This window comes from Carcharhinus amblyrhynchos, chromosome 2 (assembly GCF_965287045.1).
Source record: "Carcharhinus amblyrhynchos chromosome 2, sCarAmb.v2.hapA, whole genome shotgun sequence".
NCBI lineage: Eukaryota > Metazoa > Chordata > Chondrichthyes > Carcharhiniformes > Carcharhinidae > Carcharhinus > Carcharhinus amblyrhynchos.
In genome coordinates, this window is record NC_137325.1 from 65,151,138 (window position 1) to 65,171,447 (window position 20,310).

The window sequence follows — 20,310 nt, forward strand, 5'->3', positions numbered from 1 at the left end:
CTAGCTGGCATCTCCACCTGAAAGAATTTGACAAAAGTGAAAGCTGCCCCATCAGGTTCATAGGAGCGTAGGAATTAGGCGTGGGAGTAGACAATTCAACCCTTTGAGCCATTCCGTCATTTAACATGATCATGGCTGATCTTGTCCTGATCTCAACTCCACTTTCCTGCCTGCTCCTCAATGTCCTCTATCCCACTTTTCAGCTATTTCTTTTTGAACCTATTCTTGAAGTCTCTATTTTAATACAAACATTTCTTTATTTGTTAAAGTAAGGTACTGAAAAGTATTGCTCCAGCATTTCATTGTCCATTAGAAAGAAATGGTTTGCATTTATATCATGTGTTTCACAACCTCAGACATCTAAAATGCTTTTAACCAATTAAGCATTTTTGAAATATAGTCTTTGCTACAATGATGGATATGTGGTAGTTAACTGTGACAGCAAGAGTCTATAACATCAATGTGTTTATGACCAGATAATCTATTTCATCATGCTTGTTGAGTGATAACTGTTTTCCAGGGCATCAGATGGAACTCTCTATGCTTTAAACACCATCATAATAATTGCAAAGTTCTATAATTACTTGATGGCAGAAAGTAATTGATTTGCTTATTTGGAAAGAACTATTTAAAAAGGAGGACAATGAAGACCTCAAGGGTCAACTGCTGTCCTTCAGCCACTGTAACCTGAGCTTGGACTTGCGCTCCACCTCTGCAGAATGCCAGTTTGGACTTGTGTGTTCGACTGCTGCTTCTGTGTTCAGCCCCGTGCTGCAACATCACTCTGCCATTTTGAACCTGCTTATCACGGTCTGCAGCACTCCCACATCTCCCTCCCCTTTTAAGTTTTTCAGAAACCAATTAATGAACCGACAAGCATTTACATGAATAGTGATAAAGTTATCTTAAAAACATTTGGGTAATACAGTATAGTCTTTAGAAATTTCAGTCTTCAGTCTATCAGGAGATTTCTCAGCTCTCTAGTGGACTCTGCCTCAATTGCAGTCACAATGTCCTGAGTAGCAGTCAGTTGTTTTGGAGTTTCAGGAGGTGTGTTAGTGCAAACATTTGCTCCAGTTCCCATGAGAACATCATGAATGCCTTCTTCTGAAATAAATAGTCCTACTTAAATTGGCACAATTGAAGGAATATTGATGGACACTTCTGGATTATCCTTCTCTGTTTTGTATATTACTAGTTTCTCTTGTTCTTATGTGGTTCACATGTTTCCTTACTTTCTTGGGTGTCAATCAGATAGGACACTGGGCCTGTTTTTGTTATGTTTGCCAGAGGAACAAGTCTGGTTCAAAGTCCCTCACCAGTCCTAAGTAATTTAGCTTGAATAACCTATCACCCTTAAAGGTATTGTGATATCCCTTTTGTACCCCTTGTTTCATTTCCACCTTCCTTATTAAATTTGGAAACACCAAGTCAAATCCTCTTAGTAGCTCTGTGGGGGATACTCTTGTAGTGACATGTGGTATTGTCCTGTAAGTGAGGAGGAATCTAGCAAGCTTCAATTGCTGACTTAAGCCTGGACAGCTCTTTCTACTAAGCCATTCAGGGCTGGGTGATAGGATGCCAGGCATACGTGCTTCACTCCATTATTGTTCACAAAATGCTGAAACTCTGCTCCTGTTAAGGAAGTGCCATCATCAGAGACCAAAACCTCTGGCAGGCCATGTGTAGTGAAGGTTTGTCATTTTTTAATCATTGCGGATTAAATTATTGTTTTCATTTCATGAATATCAAACCACCTGAAATGGGCATCAATGACTATTAAGAACACAATACCCATAGTTCAACCATTGTTCACTAACTGCTGTCCTTATGCCACAATGTGAGCTTGGACCCATGCTCCACCTCTGCTGAATGCAAGCTTGGACTTTTTAACACATTTTTAATGCATTGAGCTCACACTCTGCTCACATCGTTCATGCCCCATCCTCATGTGCAGAACTCAATTTTCTCTAAATCCCTCATCCACCTCCCAACCTCTACGGCTGTTTTTACGGAAGGATATTGCAACCAACATATTTCTGAAAACATTAGAAAGGTTACAGTCAATTAATAAAGTATTGAGTGATCCAGTGAACATTTGAGTACTTTTAAAACAAGATTTCACACCAAAACTGGAGCAATAAGTGATGAGCTTCGAGTTTCGGCTAAATCAAAACTATATTGTGCTTGTTTGATGAAATCAGCCTGGGTCCGAGCTATGTCAGTGTTGCAGCCTTCCAGTATAGGGTTCTCCCAGCATGGAACTCCCTCCTTACACAACATCACCCTAAAGGAGAAGAGTGGAAACACGTAGAGTGAAAGGAAATAAACTTTTCTGTTGCCTATGGCTTCAAGGAGATGACATTTCAAGGTTAAAATACCACAAAAAATTGCAATAAAAGTTTGCCTCTTGCTTTCCCTAACTGTGGTTTTAATGGCCACTCAAAATGCTAATCTCCTGACTCATACTTCCTACATTCAATGGGTGAGAGTGGAAACTGTCGAGAAATCCAATGGGCAGACTTGAAGGTGGAATGATAGCTGTATCAGCTGACCCTAATTGTTACATATTGATGAGGCTGTCATTAGATTCATCTGGGATCACCAAAAGTCAGAACAGGTGGGATCTCAAGTCTCCAGAACACCTCTGGAGAGACAGAGAGATAAACCTATTTTTCCAAGCAGATCCCAAACAGCAGCTTCCAGAGAGAGGCACCTGTTGCTTTTTTCAGCACCCAGCAGTAACTACCTGCTTTTACCTGTAAGCTTAGCTCCTCTCCTATGCGCAGGACTGTCTCTGTACATCAACCTAATAAAAACCTTACTTGGAGCCCCAGGGCAAAACCCAAATAAAAAAAAATACATTAACTCAGGTTAATACAAATATGTCCCTAGCTAAAATCATTCACAGCATATGGGCTGCCTGGTGCCCAGACACATCGTCACCATAATAAACAGCTGAATTTTAAACATACACCTCACAGGAAACGTTATATAAATATATAAATTAAAGGCACAGTATCATCACAATGTGTTTAGAAGATGTTTAGGATATCAGTAATGCACAGAAAGTGAAAGAAAGATTTAAAAACTTCTTTTAACAACTTTTACTGTTAATTCCAGTAAAACGTATATTCAAATATAACAAAGTGGATTTGCAGTGTCTGTATTAAGTTTCAGCTAAAGCCCATTTGGATTTTGCTATGTACTTTAAGCAGTGTTGCTTATTCCAATTTTAAGAGTCTCTCTCATGCAAGGATGGTTCTTTGAAGCCTCTTAAGATTCAGGGTGAAATGAGTTCTATATTTACAGTGGGAAGTATGCAACTTGGCTAGTTCAATCATTTTAGGAAATTGTATTAAGAGGACATTTGCAAGCCTCCTGTAAGTTGATGTGAACTATCCCTCTGATAGGTATTGCAGAATCCAGTGCAAAATGAAAATCTAGAGACATGTTCCACCGCTGCTGGTACATCATACTTTTAGCTTGGCTTCTTAACATCACTGAAATTCTTTTGAGGCTTCAGTACAGGTGCAGATAACATGAGAGAAGAGTAGGGTCACATGTAAAATGTACAATTTAATATATCCAAACTCTCCTTTATCCTTATGTCCTTACCCCTCCACACATCCATCCCTCTCTCCCTCCTTTACCTCCTTGTTTACAAATACAACAGAACTGTTGTGTTAAAGTAAAAAACTATTTTATTGATCATTGTCTTAAAGAGAAAATACATATTTGATGCAAGAAATTTGAAATGATGAGGCAATTAAATGAAACGTCATAGTGCAGCAGCTAAAGTAAACTGCTTAGTCAAATGTTAACGTAGTATCAAACTTTTGTATTTATAACATTTGTGTTAATAAGTGTTTTCCATTAATCTTTACATATTCTACTAATGCTTTATTAATACATTAAAACACAACAGTTAAGTATGAGATAAGTCTAAATGAAGTAAACAAGGTAGAAGAACACTAATGATAAGCATATTTGGATTCTCCAATGCCCAAAATGTGAATTCTCCTTTGCTCAGTCTCTTGTAATAAGGTATCCAAATCGTGATCTGAGAAGTTCTGACCTCTCTTCTTCCTAATTACATTTTCAGTTTCCATATTCTAAATTAAAATGTACATACACTTATAAGCATGCCACACATAAAATTATACAATACCATAATGCAAATTTAAATCATACTTTAACAGATTTAAAACAAATACCAAAATGACTATATCCTTCGTCTTCAGCTCTGATGAAGGGTCACCCAGACTCAAAACATTGGCTTTGTTCTCTCCTCACAGATGCTGCCAGACCTGCTGAGATTTTCTGGCATTTTCTGTTTTTGTTTCAGATTCCAGCATCTGCAGTGATTTGCTTTTAACAACACCCTATGTTCATTTATACGTATTAAATAATATTCATCTTCAACCCTAGAAGTAAAATTAACAATTGCGGTCTAGATGTCCAATAACAATAGAATTAACTGCTTCAAAGAAATAGAAAAAAATCAATATACCTTTCTAATAGCAGGGAATCCTTTTGACCTCTCTGCCTTCACTTTGAACTGTTTCAAAGCTAGGCCTCAATTGACATTCCCAGCCTGGCCCTGTCATAAAGAGACATGCCTGGAATCCTCCTGTACCATGCTGGGGCCTGTGGAATTTATATCGCTGAAGGTCTAAGACTGCTCCCACCGAGAGTTGGATCACGATTTTTCAATTCAGATAAGTACGCAAAGAATTCAACAATATTTCGTGGCCCATGGCTTTCCGCTGCTGGTCAGAGGTTATGGGCTAATATGTAAATGTATTGAAATGTATTTATGGCATGAACCTGATTACGTCACTGACGAGGGATGGCAAAATTCGGAAGTTGCAATCTTGCCGGCTGATTCATGACTTCCGGGTTTTGCTGGACCTTCTGCCTCCACTGCCATTCCCATGGATGACAAGCATGGGCTCAAGATTGCCCCCACTTTCATATAACAGAAAATAGCAACACCTTCTTTGGACTGGCTTGCAATACCATGATGACCACTGGTGACAACAGCTTAGCAACAGATTCCAAAGTTGGTAATAACATCCTGCATTGACATTTGGTAATTTCATGTGAGGCATTTATGGGCGAAACTGCTGTTGAAGGATTTGCATCTTCAGCCAATATGAAAACACCTCATCTGAAATTGAATTGCCTGCTGAATATCCAACATTTTTTGTAGCTGGGAGGATCGCCAGAAGATATATTACCACATTAAATCAATGCACACCAAGAAGTAATTGCTGAGACATGAAAACAGATTAATAACCACATTCTTACAGATGATAATCATCAAGGATAGATATTGCTCAATATGACTAATATTGCTATAGGTTTTCCATTAAATTATTTTGTAAACTTTAATCTTCCTAAATTTCACAGAACAATGAATCAACTTGCTTCCCTGACTCAAAGAATCTGAGTTCTCAAATAAATGAAAATCGTTTTTCAATGTTATATATAAATGCACACAGCATAAAAAATTTGAAAAAAGTTCAGATTAAACAATATGATGGAGCTATGATAGGGACCTGGCTGCAATTGGAGCTAAACATTCCAGGACTTAGGATTAGAATATAGATCATAGAACAATACAGCACCGTACAGGCCCTTCGGCCCTCAATGTTGTGCCCAGCTATGTCCGAACCCAAGATCAAGCTATCCCACTCCCTATCATTCTGGTGTGTTCCATGTGCCTATCCAATAACCACTTGAAAGTTCCTCAAGTGTCCAACTCCACTATCACAGCAGGCAGTGCATTCCACACCCCAACCACTCTCTGAGTAAAAAAACTACCTCGGACATCCCTCCTATTTCTCCCACCATGAACCTTATAATTATGCCCCCTAGTAACAGATACTTTCACCTGAGGAAATAGTCTCTGAATGTCCACCCTATCTATCCCCCTCATCATCTTGTAAACTTCTTTTAAGTTGCCTCTCATCCTCCTCTGCTCTAAAGAGAAAAGCCCCAGCTCCCTCAACCTTTCCTCATAAGACCTATCCTCCAAACCAGGCAGCATCCTGGTAAATCTCCTCTGCACTCCTTCTTATAGTGAGGTGACCAGAACTGCGTACAATATCCCAAATGTGGTCTCACCAAGGTCCGGTATAGTTGCAGCATAACCCCACAACTCTTAAACTTAAATCCCCTGTTAATAAACGGTAACATACTATAAGCCTTCTTCACGGCTCTATCCACTTGAGTGGCAACCTTCAGAGATCTGTGGATATGAACCCCAAGATCCCTCTGTTCCTCCACATTTCTCAGAACCCTGCCATTGACCCTGTAATCCCTGTCCTGCCAAAATGAATCACTTTGCACTTATCAGGGTTGAGCTCCATCTGCCACTTTTTGGCCCAGCTCTGCATCCTATCAATGTCTCTTTGCAGCCTACAACAGCCCTCCACCTCATTCACTACTCCATCAATCTTGGTGTCATCAGCAAATTTACTAACTCATCCCTCAGCCCCCTCTTCCAAGTCATTGATAAAAATCACAAGTAACAGAGGGCCCAGCACTGATTCTTCAAAAGGATAAGGAAATTGTGAGTAAAATTGTTAAAAGGTAATATCATACTAATATATCAGCAAAGATGAATAGAGAGTGGCAACATGATAGATTGAGCTATTCACAATAAGAATATAAGAACATATTCTAGATGTGACTCAGTTGCTAGCGCTTTTACCTTGGAGCTAGAACATTATAGGTTCAAATCCAGCTCCAGAGTTATGTGTATTATCCATACTGGGACTATAGTGCAGTATTGACAGCATGCTACCTGCTGGGTGTGGCAAGAGACTAGTATAAACGTTGGTATTCAGTAGAATTTGGATGAATAATTGATTCATCCTAAATGCATTAGGCAACTCCCTGAATAGAAGACGTGCCTAACACATGTTCAGTGGTTGCAAACTAGAACCAAATTAAGGGAATGGAATTCATTCCTGCTTATTTTGGCAAGAAGAATAAGAAGGAGCATATTATCTAAATGTAGAGAGATTGCTGAGCTCTGAGATGCAGAAAGATCTGGGTGTCCTAGTGTATGAATTGCAAAAGGTTGGCCTGCAAGTATAGAGTATAATTGGGAATACTAATAGAATGTTATTGTTTATTTGAGGGGAACTGAATACAAAAGTAGGGAGGTTATCCTTCAGTTGTACAGGGTCATGGTGAGACCACATCCAGAGTACTATGTGCAATATTGGTTTCCTTATTTAAGGAAGGGTGTAAAAAGTGTGCGTTGAAAGTGCAGTTTCGAAAATGTTTATCAGACAAATACCTGGGATTGGCAAGTTGTCTTATGAGGAAATGTTGGACAGACTAGGCTTGTATCCATTGGACTTTAGAAGGGTAAGACGTGACTTGACTAGATGCATGTGGAAAAGATGTTCCCTCTTGTGGGAGAATCCAGAACCTGGGGTTACTGTCTAAAAATAAAAGGTCGCCCATTTAAAAGACAGATTAGGAGAATTTCTTTCTGTCAGACTGTTGTGTGTCTTTGGAACTCTGTTCCTCAAAAAGCAATGGAAGCCAATCTTTGGATATTTCTAAAGCAGAGCTGGATAGATTCTTGATAAGCAAGGGGGTGAAAGGTTATCGGGGTAGGCAGGAACGTGGAGTTGATGTTACAAATAGATTAGTTATGATCTTATTGAACGGTGAAGCAGGCTTGAACAGCTGGTTGGCCTCCCCTTGCTCCTAATTTGTATGTTTGTATGGACATTTTTGAGTTTAAATGAGGGGTTCATGTAGCTACATGTATAAATTCACTAGCTCTCTGGACAATGGGGAATCTCACAACCTGTTTTGTTGAATCAAGGAGTTATCTGTTTCTGGTCTTCTTTATTACCTATATAATTCCTCAGAGCATATAGAAACAGAGACCTTCTTGATGCGGAAATTCATGGAGAATTCTGAGAGGTGACTGACCTGGGCACCTGGAAGGTTTACCCCATGTATGGGGTGAGAAGATTCCACCAGTATGTTATGGAAGACATTTTATTGTTGTGACAGACCACAAGCCACTGCTGTGTCTATTCAAGGAAGACAAGGCTACCCCACTGATTGTATCGGCCAGGATTCAGCACTGGGTACTGATCTTACTGGTCTATCAACACACATTTGAACGCTGACCAAGGACACTGATAGTGAAAGCTGTTACCCTCAGTTGTCTTCCACTGCCAGAGAATACACCACTCACCCCGATATCACAAGAAATCATAATGACAATGAAATTCCAAGACACTTTGACAGTGTCAGCACAACAAATTGCAGTTTGGACCAGCAGAGATCCACTGTATTCAAAGTTAAGACACAAAATATTGGCAGAATGAAATGATTTCTGAAGACATGAAACCATATCACATTAGGAAAGATGAGCTTAGCTGTGAGAATATGGGGAGAAAGAGTAGTCGTCCCTGTGCCAGGGAGGGGAATGTGCCTTACAGAGTTTCATAGTGCCCATTTGGGCATGTCAAAAAATGAAGATACTTGCCAGAAGCTATGCTTGGTGGCTAAGGCATTGTTGGTGATATTGAGAGACTAGTGAAGCACTGTGGTCAGTGCCAGTTACAGCAGGGGTTACCTGCTACAATGCCTTTGCACCCTTAGGAATGGCCAAGTCAGCTATTGGTGCAAATCCATATAGGTTATGTAAGACCATTTTTGGGCATCATGTTTCTACTATTAGTAAACACCCACTCAGGATGGACGGAAGTATTTGAGATGGGATCCACAATAGAACATGATACAGTTGAGAAGATTCACCTGTGTTTTGTGTCCCATGAGTACCTGAAGTACTTGTATCAGATAACAGAATGGCTTTCACACGTGCTGAATTTCAAAATTTCATCGCTGAAATTCTCCCAAAAAATTTTAAAGTGTTGAATTCGCGTCAAAACTAGAGTAATTCATGCTGTTTTTTGCAGAGGGTGTTCACACGAGAATCTTCCACACTCTGTGCACTGCAGAGGCCACCAGCATGAATATTATTAAAAATAAGTGGGTGAAGCCTATTCCCGCTGGAGATGCTGGCAGCATAATAAGAACATAAGAACATAAGAAATAGGAGCAGGAGTAGGCCAACTAGCCCTTCGAGCCTGCCCCGCCATTCAATAAGATCATGGCTGATCTGTCTTGGCTCAGTTCCACATTCCCGCCCTCTCCCCATAACCCTTAATCCCCTCTCTTATCAAAAACCCATCAACCCGTGTCTTAAAAATATTTAGCGAGGTAGCCTCCACCACTTCAACGGGCAGAGAATTCCAGAGATTCACCACCCTTTGAGTGAAGAAGTTCCTCCTCAACTCCGTTCTAAACCGCCCGCCCTTTATCTTGAGGCTGTGCCCCCTAGTCCTACTATCCTTTCTGAGTGGGAAGAGTCTCTCCACCTCTATCCTATCCATCCCATTCATCATCTTATACGTCTCAATGAGATCTCCCCTCATTCTTCTAAACTCTAACGAGTACAAGTCTAATTTATTCAGCCTCTCCTCATAGCTCAACCCCCTCAACTCCGGCATCAGCCTAGTAAACCTCCTCTGCACTCCCTCCAAGGCCAAAATATCCTTGCGTAAGTACGGCGCCCAAAACTGCACACAGTACTCCAGCTGCGGCCTCACCAATGCCCTATACAGCTGCAGCAAGACCTCCCTACTTTTATATTCAATCCCCCTCGCTATGAAGGCCAGCATCCCATTAAGCTGGGTTTTTGCGACTCATGCACAAGGACCTCGCGGTCCCTCTGCACCGTCACCTGCTGCAGTTTTTCTCCACGTAAGTAATAATCCTTCCTACCATTATTCCTACCAAAGTGGACCACCTCGCACTTGCCAACATTAAATTCCATTTGCCAGTTCCTGGCCCATTCGCCCAGCCTATCTAGATCCTTCTGTAGACTCTCCCCACCCTCCGCACAATTTGCCTTTCCACCAATTTTGGTGTCATCAGCAAATTTCGACACCCTACACTCGGTTCCCTCCTCCAGATCATCTATATAAATGGTAAATAGCTGAGGCCCCAGCACCGACCCCTGGGGCACTCCACTAGTCACCATCCGCCAATCCGAATAGCACCCATTGACCCCCACTCTCTGCCTCCTATTTGACAACCAGTCCTCTATCCACGCTAACACCCTACCCCCAACTCCATGCCCCCTTACCTTCTGCAATAACCTCTTGTGAGGTACCTTGTCAAACGCCTTCTGAAAATCCAGAAAGACCACATCCACCGGCTCTCCTCTATCCACCGCCCTAGACACATCCTCATAGAACTCCAGTAAATTTGTCAGACACGACTTCCCTTTAACGAAACTGTGCTGCGTCTGCTCTATCAAGCAATTCCCTTCAAGATGCCTCACTATTTCCTCCCTGATGACGGATTCTAACATTTTACCTACCACAGACGTTAAACTAACCGGCCTATAATTCCCTGCCTTTTACCTGGCACCCTTCTTAAACAACGGCGTAACATTAGCCGTTTTCCAATCATCCGGCACTTCCCCGGAATCCAGCGACGTCTGGAAAATAACCACCATGCTGAGTGGGTCAGTGCACATGCACCAATCTGTCAGTGCCGAGATCAGTACATGCACAGTAGCCCCGTACTGCTGCTTTCCCGATTCCTGGCCAGCTCTGCGACTCCTCATCGCCAACCCTCCACCCGCACCGTCCCCCCCCACCCCCGCAACGGTCTGATCGATGGCCTCCTGACTATTCCTGGGGCATCCCCAAATCTCCATCCAGGCCTGCCCCAATCACAATCTCCCCCAAAGCTGATTCCCCATCCCCACAGTCCCAACATCCCCCTGCAATTCCGAGACCCCCCCCGCCCCTGCAGTCCCGACCACCCACAGTCCCGACCACCCCAGCAGGCTCTGATCACTGGCCTCCCTCCTTCCCCTATTCATCCTCATTGCAGTGTGGCAGCAGGAACCCCCCACATCCCCACTGATTGGCCCAACAGGCCCTAGCCCATCACCCCACCCTGGGCCCCCAGCCCCATCCCCATAGGCCCTTCCCCCTTGCATTGCCCCATGCCCGATAGGTAGTGTCAAGGTATCCCCTGGGCATTGGCACTCTGCCTCTTGGGCAGTGCCAGGGGGCCCAGGGGGACCTGGTAAGGAGCTAACGCCCAGGGGCCACCCCCGCCACCTGACCCACTGCAAGGCCCCACCCTTCACTCCAGCAGGGTCAGGGTGCTAGTTCCTTGTTAGTGGGAAGCTACTGAACTCCCTGCTGGAGTGAACCACTCTGGCGGCAGGGAGATGCTAGCAGGCCCAGAGACTTCAGCCCGCGGTCTGCTAATTACATTTAAATTATGCTAAAATGACCACTGAAATGACCTTTGCACTTCCCCATTGATTCCCGGCGCAGCGCTGGGAGAAGCTATCAGGACAGGAATGCGTGCATGAACCCTGCAAATCAGCCAATGCAAGAATCTTCCAGCTCGCTGCGGGATGGTAAAATCGCCACCCCCCCCCACTTCAATAGGATTAAGCACAAAAGGACTGTGCCTTATCATCCTTCATCCAATGAACTGGCTGAATGAGCAATCAGGCTTTCCAAGCCAGCTTAAAGAAACAGTCAGCTGCATCTTTGAAAACAAAAATAGCTCGGTTACTTTTCGCTCACAGGATCACCCTGCATTCGACCACCGATATATCTCCAGCACAGCCATTGATGGGTCATTGGCTAAGGGCTCAGCCAAGCATGGTATTCCCAAATTTAGTGGGGAAGGTAGAGACAAGGCAGTGCCACCAAAAGAAGAACCATGATTCAACTAAAGAAGGTCATTTGACATAGATGACACAGTCAATGTGAAAAACTTCGCAACTGGTATAGATGGGTTCTAGGAATTGTTGTGGCCAAGACAGGACCCTTGTCTTACAAAGTGAGTATGCAAAACAGAATTTTGAGGAAACATCTGGACCATTTGCTTGGACATGAATCATCCCATGATCTGAATCAGGTTACAGCCTGATTCATTATTGCCAGCTTGAAGTGTTGTTAGCTCCCTAAGAATTGAAATGTCTAATTAACCTGTGACAGGCCAGAGTATTGTCCTGAAATAGAGGAAGTTGAAGCATCAGTACCAGGAGAGATACCAAGTGTGATAACTTCTACAGAAAGTACCCCAGCAGATACACCCCAGTCAGTGGAGTTGCGCCTCCCTACAAGGAAGTGAAAGCTACCAGAGAGATTAAGGTTTTGATGGACTGATTAAAAATTTTTATTGTTGTAAGTTATGGGGAATTGTATAAGTTAACAACTATTCTGTGTATAAAGCAACTTAGAAGGATGCCAGACATGATTATCCCCCCAAAAAACTAAGTGCTCAACAGATGGGAAAAGAGATTTTCCCGCCAGTTTTTTAGGTGAGCTTAGTAAAATAAATGTACAGCATTCTGCAACACAGAGGCTGTCAGCGAATTTGTGCCAATGAGGACTAGGGCCTAATACTAGCCGAGAGGCTGGCATTGGAATGCAGAGGAGGCTTGTGAGCCTGTGCCAATCTCCCACTATATCAGGAGATCAGTTGACATGCGCTCCCTCCCCTCCCCTTGTTCGCCCCCTCAGGCTCCACCTCATTGGCACTGCCAGTGTGCCAGGGTGCCCAGTGGGAAGTGCTCATGTTCCAGGTTAGCACTGTCCAAGAGGCACCCTCCTGTCACTGACATGTCAGAGGCCTCAATGGCCTCTGATGTCCATAGCTAGTCCCTGATGCTGGGACAATATGTGATCCCCGTTGGTATGGATTTCCAACAGTGGGGTCAGAGTCTTTAGTGAGCCCAGATAATTGCACCCCAGGCTTGCTAAATAGGTGTAAATGTTGAAAAAATGCCCCAGGAAGATCGTGACTAACTAGATGCAGTTGTGATTCCTGTTTTTGGCCACCTGCTAACATTTCCTGCTTGCTGTGTTACCTGAGCAGCGCAAAGGGACAGGAAAATTGCACCTGTAGTGTCTGGCCTCTTTAAAGGATGGTAATCTGAAATGGTCGCATGACACAGGCATTCAGCAATCGAGTTGGGGCTTCACTTCAGCTTATCTGGGCTTGTCCCAGCAGTTAGATCCTAGAGTCTTTTCTGGAAGCATTGCATCTGTATTACCCTGTAACTAAGTGTTGTTCACTAATTAATGTCTATAGTTTGTTCTTAACTGGTAAAACCAAGTTACCACACCTTCCATTTTGATATGGTTGCCCTGACTCATCTGCCATAAGTTGTTTGTGATCTGCCGAAAGGCAGATTCTTGGTTAGTTGTTTGCAAATGCTTCCACAAGACTAAAAGATGTATGAGCAGAATTAGGCCAATCGGCCCATTGGGTCTGCTCTGTCATTCAATGAGATCATGACTGATCTAAATGCTTTATCCTGGCTTTTTTGTCAGTATTGATTTGCAATTGCCTTCCGCTCACGCGGGCAGGGCAAGAAGGCAAGGTTCCAAGTCTACCTCAGCCACAATGGGAATCAAACCCATGCTGTTGATGTTATTCTGAGCCACAAACTAACGATCTAAACTAACTGGCCCCCAGTGATTCTTCCATCCTGATATAGTTCTGATATGATCCCTCTATCCAAATATATTTGTCTTCACTCCTCTATCCTATTGTAATTCTGATATGAACTCTCCTTCTTGGTATCCTGATTTGTATCAATTAGATCCTACTACCCTCATACAATTGCTATGATTCCTCCATCCTGATATGGTTCCATTATGAGCCTTCTATTCTGATTAAATCCCAAAGGATGAGTTCGTTTTCTGGGTGTAATATTAATTAGTGGTTTCCGTCTCAAAATAAATCACTCCTTTTTGTTGTTTGTTCCTTTTTTTGTAATTAACAACATGTATTTGAAAGGGATTGTTGTTCTGATGACGGGTAAGTCTCTAGAAGAGTTGTTCATCAGTTTACGTTGCACACATTTTATATTATAAATGACACCTGTGATACAAATTTCCTAACTTTAAATAGACTACTGATTTATTTGTGGCTAAAGATCATTGAAGATTATGGAGACAATTTCATATGATAGTTAACATGCTTTGTTTCAGCCATTGCATGGATTGTATTTTTAGGCTAGGTGCTTCTCTATTTTACTGATTTTTTTGTTTCGATTTGAGTGTGAAACTAGGGAAATTGTGGTGGACAGACTTACTAGATCTTCTAACTTTCATCGATGTTATCAAATTGGCTACCCAATTTATCCCCTGCCTGGTGTTTCATTTCATTTACTTCAATAGTAAGGAAACCTGAGTGTGGTGTATAATGAGCAAATAATGTGACCATTGTCCATTTTACACCATCACCCAAAATTAACATGAAACTTTTAGAATTAAAACCCCACTTGTTTTGAAGAATTTTGCAGTTTTTCCCCTCCACTTTTTGTCCTCCTATGCAAGTGCTGAAAGCTTACAACAAGCATTAATAGTTAGTGGGAAAGGAAAGAAGACACTCTGAGTGATTGATGGCAGCAAGAACCTTTGATCATTTGAGAGGGGAGATTGAAATCGCTAAAAACCTGCAGAAAGTTTCCTGCAACCTTCCCAGGGCTTACACTTATGACATACTTCTTTCCTAAGTTAGGAAAGGGATGATCTATTAGAGATGTTCAAAACCATGCAGTGCATTAATAGAGCAAACTAAGGGAAACGTAAAGACAGAAGAGTTGGTAACCAGGGGACAAAGATTTACAAAACTTGCAAAAATAGAGAGGTGATGAATTATTTTTAGCATGTGGAAGCGGGTGGAGTAATAACTTTCAAAAAGGAATTGGATGAGTATTTGGTAAGGAATATTTTGCTGGGGGAAAGGCAGGGAAGTGTGGCTAATTAGATAGCTCCTTCAAAGAATTGACATAAACACAATGGGCTGAATGGCCTCCTTCTAAATTGTACTTTTCAATAGATTCTGTGATTTCACTGTCTGTCATTAATTCTTCCAGAGAGAACAGGGCACCATTAAATAGATGATGGACCACTTTATCCCGCAGTCTATTCCCTGTTATTGTGTGCCAGCTTCTCCTGCAGGAGAGCAAGGGATGTGTTAACCTGAGGAGATGTTTTGTGGGGTGTGAGGCTCAGTGCAGATCATGTCGGGTGGAGGGAAAGGTGGTAAATGGCTGGGAAAAGGTGGAGTCAAGCAGCACACAAAGTTGTCTGTGACAACATCCAAGGCATTACCGAGCCAACCATTTACTGCCTGGCTCACCGTGGAGGCATCAAGGGCATCTTCAGCCTGATCTACGATGGAAGTCTGCGGGGTCCTGAAGATGTTCCAGGAAAGCATCACCGGGGGCTCGGTGAGCTATACCGAACATGCCAAGCGCAGCCGTGAATGTGCTGTATTCCTGGAGGTGTCGGGGACAGAGCCTGTATGGCTTTGGTGGTTGAGGACAGTTTTAAAAGAGATTGAGGCTGGTATGTCAAAATCCACACAAGTGTGAGGAGGCTAATAAGTCAGGGCAGTAACATTTGTAGAGTATGAGAGTGGTAGCAGAATGAGATGGAGTAAAATATGCTACAGTGGCAAGAGAAGCATGGTGGGAAGCAGGAAAGAGATCTATCTACACGAAACACACTTATCTGTCAAAAGGAATCCAGACATAGCTCAACTGCAGAAGTTTTCCCTGGCACCAACAATGAACTGCCAATTCTGTAGATATCCTTGCTGATCTTGTATCGAATGTTTCACTCATTAGAAGACCCACAGAAAATGATGAAGTTATTTAGCCTCCATCAGTGCTGTGGTCTTCGTTTAGTGTTGACAGAGCCATTGTTTGCTGGAGCAGACGAGGAAGGAGCATCAGAGAGAAAGCTAAGACTTTACCTGTTAAAAACCTGTTTAAAATAAGTTTAAAGCACTTTGTTCTTTGTAGAACTGTTTAAAGCATTTACTTATTGTATTTACTGCTTTAAGAATTGTGAGGGAGTGATTATCAGGCAGTTGTGGCCCATCAGCTTTAATTATCAAGTGTCCACACGGTGAAGCCTTACATTGTTTGCTGGAGCAGACGAGGAAGGAGCATCAGAGAGAAAGCTAAGACTTTACCTGTTAAAAACCTGTTTAAAATAAGTTTAAAGCACTTTGTTCTTTGTAGAACTGTTTAAAGCATTTACTTATTGTATTTACTGCTTTAAGAATTGTGAGGGAGTGATTATCAGGCAGTTGTGGCCCATCAGCTTTAATTATCAAGTGTCCACACGGTGAAGCCTTACATTGTTTGCTGGAGCAGACGAGGAAGGAGCATCAGAGAGAAAGCTAAGACTTTACCTGTTAAAAACCTGTTTAAAATAAGTTTAAAGCACTTTGTTCTTTGTAGAACTGTTTAAAGCATTTACTTATTGTATTTACTGCTTTAAGAATTGTGTGGGAGTGATTATCAGGCAGTTGTGGCCCATCAGCTTTAATTATCAAGTGTCCACACGGTGAAGCCTTACATTGTTTGCTGGAGCAGACGAGGAAGGAGCATCAGAGAGAAAGCTAAGACTTTACCTGTTAAAAACCTGTTTAAAATAAGTTTAAAGCACTTTGTTCTTTGTAGAACTGTTTAAAGCATTTACTTATTGTATTTACTGCTTTAAGAATTGTGAGGGAGTGATTATCAGGCAGTTGTGGCCCATCAGCTTTAAATCAGCGCCAAGTTTAAAAGGAGGCCTGGTGTAGATAGCGGGCAGCGGAGTGAGAGGGAAGCAGAGTGAGCTATTAGGGCTTAATATCAAAAAGGGCTGGAAGGTAAAAAGGCCAGGTGGAAAGAACAAGGAAAAAAAAAATAATTTTTTTTTTCAAAACTACTACAGCAAAAAACAAGGAAAAAATTTTTCCCACAACAAATTATATTGAATAATGGAGGGGCATGTGATGTGCGGTTCCTGTATGATGTGGGAACTGGTGGACCCCAGGGTCCTTCCCAGAGACCATGTCTGCAGTAAGTGCAGGTTGCTGGAGGAGCTCCAGCTCAAGGTGGATGAGCTGGCCTCTGAGCTACAGACACTGAGGCTCATCAGGGGGAGAGAGGGTGTCATTGTCAATGGGGTGCAAGTGACATCCACCCCCTCTAGACTGTCTAAATCTAAGGGTCAGGAACAAAAGGGGGCTGCTGGGAGGAGGAAGGGGGGTGAGGAGCGGAGGCCTCAGCCTCTTAATCTGCATAACAGGTTTGAGGTTCTTGCTTCCACTCTGGAAGAGGACGAGGCAGGTGAGGTTGGTGAGCAAACTGCACACGGTACAGTGATGCAGCAGGACATAGGCAAAGAGAAGGGGAAAAGGAACGTAGTAGTGATTGGGGATAGTGGGGTGAAGGGTATTGACACTGTCCTTTGTCACAATGACAAAGTGCACAGAAGGGTGTGTTGTCTGCCTGGTGCTCGGGTACAGGATGTCGCAGCTGGGCTGCAGAGGAATCTGGAGTGGGAGGGTGAGAACCCAGTTGTGGTGGTACATGTGGGTGCCAGCGACGTAGGCAAAGTGCGGACTGAGGATCTGGGGAGGGAGTATGAGAAGCTGGGAATGGAATTAAAAAGTAGAACCGACAAGGTGGTCTTCTCTGGGCTACTGCCTGAACCGAGTGCAGACGGGCGTAGGGTTGACAGGATAAAGGAAGTGAATGGGTGGCTCAGAGATTGGTGTGGGAGGAATGGGTTCGAATTTATGGGGCATTGGCACCAGTATTGGGGTAGGTGGGACTTGTTCGGGCGGGATGGGGTTGGTCTGAATCGTGCTGGGACCAGAGTGCTGGCGAATCGAGTAAAGAGGACTGTAGACAGGGCTTTAAACTAATTAGGGGGGGGGAGGGTGCGAGGGTAGGTGATGTTAGGAGGTCTACAGTTAAGGATAGGGTACAGGTAAGGGAAGAGGCTGAGGATGTCCCAAGTGGTGGCGTTACGGCAAATAGGGTCCAGAAGAAGGCTGGGATGAAAGCGCTTTATCTGAATGCACGAAGCATTCGGAATAAAGTGGATGAGCTGGTGGCGCAGATCGACACAAATGGATACGATCTGGTGGCCATTACAGAGACGTGGCTGCAAGGTGACAGGGACTGGGAGATGAATGTACAGGGCTATCAAGTGTTTAGGAAGGATAGGCAGGAGGAAAGAGGGGGTGGCGTAGCTCTGCTGATTAAGGACAGCATCAAGGTGGTAGCAAGGGATGATATCGGAGCCAAAGAGCAGAAAGTGGAATCGTTGTGGGTGGAGATTAGGAACAGCAAAGGGAGGAAGACGCTGGTGGGTGTCGTCTATAGGCCCCCGAATAATGATCTGGAGGTGGGGCGGGCTGTTAACGCGCAAATAAGTGCGGCGTGCAGGAATGGGACGGCAGTAGTTATGGGGGATTTCAATCTGCATATTGATTGGTCGACCCATGTTGGACGAGGTGGGCTCGAGGAGGAGTTCTTGGAATGCTGCCGGGATAGTTTCCTGGAACAGTGTGTGTTGGAGCCGACGAGGGAGCGAGCTATCTTGGATCTGGTGCTATGTAATGAGGCGGGTAGAATTAGGGACCTTGAGGTGAAGGATCCTCTTGGAGAGAGTGATCATTGTATGGTGGAGTTTCTGTTGCAGGTGGAGGAGGAGAAAGTGGGTTCCCGGACACGTGTCCTTTGTTTGAATAGAGGGGAGTATGGTAGGATGAGAGAAGAATTGGCGAATGTGGACTGGGGGAGCGCGTTGGAAGGTAGGTCTGCTGAGGAGCAGTGGAGGATCTTTAAGGAGATCTTTCTTGGTGCTCAGCAGAAATTTATTCCGATGGTTAAAAAGGACAGTAGGAAGAGAGGTAATAAGCCGTGGATAACGAAGGAGGTGAAGGAAAGTGTTAAATTAAAAGCGGAGGAATTTAGAGTAGCTAAGAGCAGTGGGCGAGAAGAGGATTGGGAAAGGTTTAAATGTCAACAAAGATTGACAAAAAAGTTGATAAAGGAGGGTAGAAGAAGCTATGAAGCTGGGCTAGCGCTTAATATAAAAAAGGATAGCAAGAGTTTTTATAAATATATAAAAAGGAAGAGGCTGGCTAGGGTGAACGTTGGTCCCTTAGCGGATGAGAAAGGGGACCTAGTGGTAGGGGATGGGGATATGGCTAAGGTCTTGAATAACTTTTTTGTTTCTGTCTTCACGGAGGAGGACGTGAATAATTTGCCGGGTGTTAGCGATGGAAAGGTGGTAGGACTGGAGGGTCTTAATGACATTACTGTTACTAGAGAGGTGGTGCGTGACAGACTGGAGGGGCTGATTGTGGACAAGTCCCCAGGACCGGATGGAATGCATCCGAGGGTTCTGAAAGAAATGGCGGAGGTGATAGTGGATGCCTTGGTGGTTATTTTCCAGACGTCGCTGGATTCCGGGGAAGTGCCGGAGGATTGGAAAACGGCTAATGTTACGCCGTTGTTTAAGAAGGGTGCCAGGCAAAAGGCGGGGAATTACAGGCCGGTTAGTTTAACGTCTGTGGTAGGTAAAATGTTAGAATCCGTCATTAAGGAGGAAATTGCGAGGCATCTTGAAGGGAATTGCTTGATAGAGCAGACGCAACACGGTTTCATTAAAGGGAAGTCGTGTCTGACAAATTTACTGGAGTTCTATGAGGATGTGTCTAGGGCGGTGGATAGAGGAGAGCCGGTGGATGTGGTCTTTCTGGATTTTCAGAAGGCGTTTGATAAGGTACCTCACAAGAGGTTACTGCAGAAGGTCAGAGGACATGGAGTTGGGGGTAGGGTGTTAGCGTGGATAGAGGATTGGTTGTCAAATAGGAGGCAGAGAGTGGGGGTCAATGGGTGCTATTCGGATTGGCGGTTGGTGACTAGTGGGGTGCCCCAGGGGTCGGTGCTGGGGCCTCAGCTATTTACCATTTATATAGATGATCTGGAGGAGGGAACCGAGTGTAGGGTGTCGAAATTTGCTGATGACACCAAGATTGGGGGAAAGGCAAATTGTGCGGAGGGTGTGGAGAGTCTGCAGAAGGATCTAGATAGGCTGGGCGAATGGGCCAGGAAATGGCAAATGGAATTTAATGTTGGCAAGTGTGAGGTGGTCCACTTTGGTAGGAAGAATGGTAGGAAGGACTATTACTTACGTGGCGAAAAACTGCAGCAGGCGACGGTGCAGAGGGACCTCGGGGTCCTTGTGCATGAGTCGCAAAAACCCAGCCTGCAGGTGCAGCAGGTGGTCAGGAAGGCGAATGGGATGCTGGCCTTCATAGCGAGGGGAATTGAATATAAAAGTAGGGAGGTCTTGCTGCAGCTGTATAGGGCATTGGTGAGGCCGCAGCTGGAGTACTGTGTGCAGTTTT